Genomic DNA, 6,647 nt, shown 5'->3' on the forward strand with positions numbered 1-6,647 from the left:
ATACCCTCGGTTCCTGATGTTTTTCAACTGCATGTGATAGTATCTAAGAGCATGCAATGGTTCACAAATGTTAAATTTCTGATGGCATAAACTGCTGTATCTTGTCACTAATATCTATACACATACTTTTGTTTAATTAAATTACCAGTTACTAAACCTGATTATGTTTGCATCAACAAAGATACTTTCTTCAGCTATTATTTGATTATGGAAAAGCTGCCACATTAGTGCAGTTTGGAAATAGACATGTTATCAATGCTTCACATTCTTGTCATGTTCTTGTAAGAGATTCAATGGTTCTAAATCATTAATTTGTCTAACAGGTGTTGTAGCAAAGGGGAAATAAATGGAGCTTCTATTTCGGAAGGACTTTAAGCTTATGCATCTGTAAAGTTCAAGATACTCTAATAGAGCAGTCACATAAACTCTAACAAAACAGTCAGTCACATGGGCAGCTGAATGATTATTTATTTTTTGACCTGCCAGGTCACTACTAGAGGGCAGACAATTGATCCATGAAACATTTTGCTATAGCCTAAGTACATACCATCTAATCCAAAACAGCCAAGCTGGAAAAAAAGAGTGCGGCCCTCAAAAAGGCTATGATGAAAAAAAGATGTGAAATCCAAGGTGGCAGCCAAGAAATGGCTGTGATGGTAGGTTAATGGTAAAAAGTTTAATAATGACAATTCAGATGAATTTGGTGTCAAAATCCAGCGGGACCAACTTCACCTGAATTGTCTTTACTAAATTTTTTACCATTAACCTACCATCGCAGCCATTTCTTGGCTGCCACCTTGGATTTTACAACTTTTTTCATCATAGCCTTTTTGAGGGCCGCACTCTTTTTTTGCAGCTTGGCTAGATCACTTCTTTTTGTATTTGTATTCCCCAATATGGCCAGCTTTGGGGCTTTTTAAACCTATCTTTTTTCTTTACCTCAGGAAGAAGAAAAGATTTGAAGCATATTTTTGATACTTTAACAATTTCTGATTTTATACAATTTATCACATGCCATTTATTCCCTACAGGATAACTTTCGTGAATGACTGCTCTATTAGAGTAACTCGATCTTATGTAAAAAAAATTTGTGTAAGAAATTTTCGTACAAGTTTTGTATACGGAAACTATTTTACAACGGAAAAAACAACAAATTACGGTAGTTAAGTGCGCATGCACTGTCAACAATCGTATGTAAAACGTTTCGGTGAATCAGTGTAGCACACCGGCTACTACGTGACTGACTATTTATTTAATGACTGAGATGTAAAGATGGCCCAGCTACGAAAAGCCCGTCTTGAGAACGACCTTGAAGTTGTAAGAAAGTTCTGCAGTTCATCTTCACTTTGTACGGTGTTGGGGGAATCCATTGATGAATTTTTGGAAGTTCAATTCGCTGACGCTACACTGAAAGAGCCGTACACAATCAGCTTTATACCGTTGGACTATCCTGATGGAACTACGTTGTGTCGTGGTAATGATTCAAGTGATCTGAAAGTGCTAAACGAGTCCATTCCATCAATATTTTACACCATCTTAACAGAGTTTTGCCAGAAGTGTGATTTGCCTATCCCAAACAATGTTCCTGGTGGTATAAATGGACCACTAGATGGACAGACATCAGATACTTCATATGAGACAGCAAGTGATGCTGACAGTGACATGTTAAGTGATGATGGTAATGATGAGATGGATGAAGATTACATGATATCTGGTCCACATCCTCTACTTAAAGCTGACCTGACCCGAGTCACTGAAAAGTTTGGTGAACAAGCAGTGGACTACACAATGTATCCCAGCATTGATGAGGTTGACCTCTACCTCAGCATTGATGTCCAGCACATTCTTGATGAAGATACAGCCAGTGCATGGGGTGTACAGATCACAGAGCCAATCATTGTGTTTCTTCAGTTCAAGCATATGTCATTATATCTTGATGGTTTAGTTCCTGAAATCAAGGTCTACCAACCATCTAATAGGGACAATTTTTGTCTTGGAGTACAGATAAAAAAGATTGTAGAACTGTTTATTACAAAGCAGTTTAAGGAACTGTCTTGTAAACTTGTGGAAACTTCTGCTGCTTCTAGTCCTCTGGTACTCAATATCAAGCATCAACAAGATCTCAAAGCAGACAAAACTTCAGCCAAATTTGATGAAAGCAATGACAGTCAGAATCCTAAAAGAATCCCATCACTAAGAAATGGATTTCTCTGTCAGTTGATGGATTACATTTTACAACGTCTAAAAACATTGAATGAATTCTGTGTTATATGTGATGAGAGGCATACTGGTATATTTGACTGTGCTCTCGTAAAGCCGTGTATATGTGCCAAAAGTCTCTGTGTGTTTTCATTCCAAACACTTGGCGTAATGTCTGATGCTGCTGAAACCATTGCTGCTGATGCTGAAGTGGTAGACTTGCTTATAGCCATGGCCAATGCTGCAGTATGTTCAAAAAGAAGAAATGTTATTTTTGATCCTTATCCTTCTATAGTGGATCCCAATAAACCCCACTTGTTAGCACTAGACCCATTGTTTAAAGATTATGATCAGGTGAAGAAGATACTTCAGGTAATCATTTCTTCTCGAGAGGCTGCTATTAGTGTGGAGGGGTCTCATTTAAAGGAAACCATGGACAAAGGAAATATTTGTACATTTCCACTAATGCAATGGATTCTAGCCAGCAACAGAGCTCACATCGTCTTGTTACCACCAGAGAAGAGGATACAGTCAATGAAGACTGATTATCAGTTTTTACTGGTCAGCAGCCCTCCAGCCAAAGAACAAGCTTTTCAGAAAGCAAAAACACAATATGGCAGTACCTATGCTTTTCATGGCTCTTCCATTGAGAACTGGCATTCCATTGTGAGGAAGGGTCTTCTCAATGCATCAGGAACAAAATATGAGATGCATGGACAAGTGCATGGTAGAGGGATCTACCTCAGCCCTGCATCATCAGTGTCTTTTGGTTACACACACTCTGAGATAGATGACAATTCTGAGATGAAATCTAAGGGTCTTGTTGGTAAGACTAATCTCACCTGCATAGCTTTGTGTGAAATTATTACAAAGGATATAAGCCAATATGATGTAAAGTGGGTTTGTCACGAAGGAGATCATGTGTGTACGAGACTCTTCTTTGTGTATGATAGTGGTGGCAGTTATGCTGACATTGACACGCGCACTTGTGAGATACAAAAAGAAATCAGCCATGCTGTAAGCACCCGGACATTGCTCAAGGAAACAAATGTATAAACAATTTGTGCTGCACAAGTACTAATTAATTTTCTCATTTACCAGTGAATTTATTGTAAGTTAATTAATTGTTGTAGTGATTTAATAAGAAAGTGAATCATACATGTGTTGTTGCTGTCATGGGTATCTAACCATACATCTACATACCCTTGGCTTTGGACACCAGCTGAGCTGTTGACTGGACAAGAGTGTGCTTCCAGGCATTAGTGCATGTAATTCAACCAGGAGTACAAGATGACTGATCCCGAAACCATTATGCTGACTGTGCTTCACAGAGAACTCACTCCTGCCCCTTACATTAACACTTTGCCTCGGTGTAGCTATTTCTCAAATAAGCACTGCATAATGTGATTCTGCACACTGTCTATTAGTCTATACAGCATTATAGGCAATGGACATTGTTATGCCAGGCTTTGAGTAAGTTGTGCTTGAATAAAACATCACATGATTAAATTTCATATACAAACAACAGTCTGGTGGAATTATATACTGATATTAGTCAATTATTACACTCATATTAGTAGCATGGTTTCTGATTTGAGTGAGGACTGGCTGCAGTTGTAGTTGCTGGTTTAGATGAACTAGCAGGTGATTCTACTTGCTTGCCTCTGTCTTCTGTGTAGTCTGAATCATTAACTGGAAACCACAACAACTAAGTGTATAGCTATCTCAAAACTCAGTAGAGAAACAAGAAAGGTCACCTACATCTGCAGATGTACTCAATGGCATATCTTGGGGTGGGCCTATATACATACCAAAGAATTTTGGAAAGTGAGATCGAGATACTCTAATAAAGCAGTCAATCACCCTAACAAAGCAGTCACTCTATTCAGAGCAGCAGTGTATATAGCAAACCATGCAGTATTAAATAAGCATTTTGCCAGTGATATAATATATTTGGATAGAGGTGTAGGGCTGTTATTGTGAACAGGCAATTACTTTTTTTTTTTTTTTTGCTTTTGGCCCTATCAACCTGAAAGTCTAGATATGCCACTGGATGTATGAGGGGACATTCAGTCCCTAATTCAGTATTAGCCATGTGGGGTATTGACTGAATTAGAGATTGAATGTCCACTAGCATGTTTACAGGTGTAAGAAACCTTCCTTGTTTTACTACTTTTAAAAAAAATCCTTAATTGAATTTCCTCCTATTGCTTACTTTTTTGCAATGTTATTATGATTGGTGAATCTGCACTTACTGCATCAAAATAAAGAATGATGCCAGATTTAGTGCTGTCATGTGAATGTACCCCAGCTATCGATTACTGTGTGAAAAGTGAATTGACTATTACCCCTTGTTTTCAGCTATATTCAGCCCATTACTGTAACATAACATTACAAGATTTTAATGAATAACAGTCTGAGAAGCACTTCTATCAATGTAGCCACTCTGGTGATTCTTGTCACAAATGTAGGGAAGCTATCATGTGCTGCTGCAAATTGCCATCTTGTGTTGTCAGCAAAGATAAATGGGACACAAAGGAGGACACAGGTACATGCATAGTACTGAAAGCAGTTTTTGGCTTGGTTATGCCTCACTGATTCTGCTAATGCACAGTGAAGGTGTTGTGAGGTTGCAATGGTTTCAATATTTTATTGTGAGAATGTGCACACCCCTAATACATAGTACTACCATACTGTATGGTAATAGAGTACACATTGTCATCCCCAATATACAACCTTATAACACTACACTCTCAATACAAAAGAAGTAATAAAGGTGACCTTAAAATTTAGACACACAGTTTATAAAAGTAAAGTTCAGGAGAAAATCTCAACAATACACCTTAATCTTTAATTTCATATAATGTTATGGCTGGTCTGCCTGCCTGGCTGGTCTTATTAACGATCATGAGTGGCCACTAAGTAGCTAATTAAGCTTTGATATTGCTGGACTACTTTCAAATTTTCATCTATAGCAATCTCTACAAATATTGCTGTTATAGTTTATGAGATTTAAACATTAGTTTCATAACTAAGAAATTAAACAATAACAGACTGGCAATACAGTGTGATTCCACTATGACATTGTACACAACACCCATGAAGGCAAAGGTTGGGGGTACAGGTAATTTAACACAAATTTGTCCTATTATCCTATCTCTAGGCAGCATAGGCCAGGAAGTCTCATTTTCTAAACTGATACGGGAGAGTGATCATTATTCATTATGGCTAAAACCATGGCAAAACAAAACGAACCCAGTAATGAAATAATGGAATTTGGTGAATATTTGAAAATTCACAAAAAAAAACTCATTCACCAGGGTACGCCCAATGCTTCAGCAGTCACGTGATTTCTTGTTTAAATTTTGGAAAGCGGTCAGAACTTGATGGAGATTGACTGCCTTTTAAACAACTACTGAGAAGAGTGACAAAACAATGTTTCAAGTGGTGCTGGAACTTTGAAAAGGTGCTAACTACAAACAGGATATAAATTTAAATTGTGTGTGCTGGAGTGTGATTGATTCTGTTGTGATGTGATCATGATAATAGCTAGTAATTCATCACCAGCAAGATAGCAAATAGCTACAAGATGATTGTAAGTTGTGTAGAATGCTCCGTAGTCCAGACCATGTGTGAACCAGTCTGAAACTCCACAATCATGATGTATAGCTTGCACACATACCATGCAATTATTAATATTGTATACACTTGTTAAGTTAGTGATACCAGAACTAGTGATGTAAATACATGTGCAAACACTTTCCATATAACTAGCACAAGGATGCCATGCTATAAATGTCAAGTATTCCTGAAGTGTTGGTTATATAATATAACTTTCACTGAGCTGATTACAAGCGTCAGAAAGATCTTACTGTAGGTTGGAGTCTCTGTTTACTCTGATTACTTTATTAGAACAACTGACTGTTCTATTAATGTATTTCGATGTTTCTACAAAATTAAAAGCAGGGACCTGGACTGCTATGCCTGTTTCACCATGGTCTGGAGGTGGACGGGTTGTAAAGTTACCATCATGCAGTAAGTTTAGCTAGCCATATAGGACACAAACTGAACAGGTTCCATTCTGTGTTATAGTCTCGTGCCTGGCTGAGACCGTTTTTGTGTGTGTGTGGGGGGGTGGAGAAAAAAGGATCTGGTGGATCTCCAATAGAACCTTTTTCTCCGCCCCCCACACAAAAAGAAAGAGAAAAAAAAGCGGTCTGGTCACGAGACTATCTCTACTAACGCAGCTAGCTATAGTAGTCTTTTGTGCAGGTTGCTCGAGGTTTGGGGATTTCCCCTACTCAAGGACAAGGGAAAAGCACTTCAGCTGGTAATACAAGATAAATGAATTCGAGCTATAAAGAGTTGACTCACTAACACACGTACACTGATACTCCTTGCCAACCCGATGTTGAAAACTTCATTCACGAGTCATTCTGTACTGATCA

At 38.1% G+C, this 6,647-nt stretch overlaps 1 pseudogene; it reads left to right on the plus strand.

Moving 5' to 3' along the window:
• Positions 1-1,178: 1,178 nt before the first annotated feature.
• On the plus strand, positions 1,179-3,342 carry LOC136243654 (protein mono-ADP-ribosyltransferase PARP6 pseudogene; annotated as a pseudogene).
• The last annotated feature ends 3,305 nt before the right edge of the window (positions 3,343-6,647 follow it).

The sequence above is a fragment of the Dysidea avara genome, chromosome 2, assembly GCF_963678975.1.
Source record: "Dysidea avara chromosome 2, odDysAvar1.4, whole genome shotgun sequence".
Taxonomy (NCBI): domain Eukaryota; kingdom Metazoa; phylum Porifera; class Demospongiae; order Dictyoceratida; family Dysideidae; genus Dysidea; species Dysidea avara.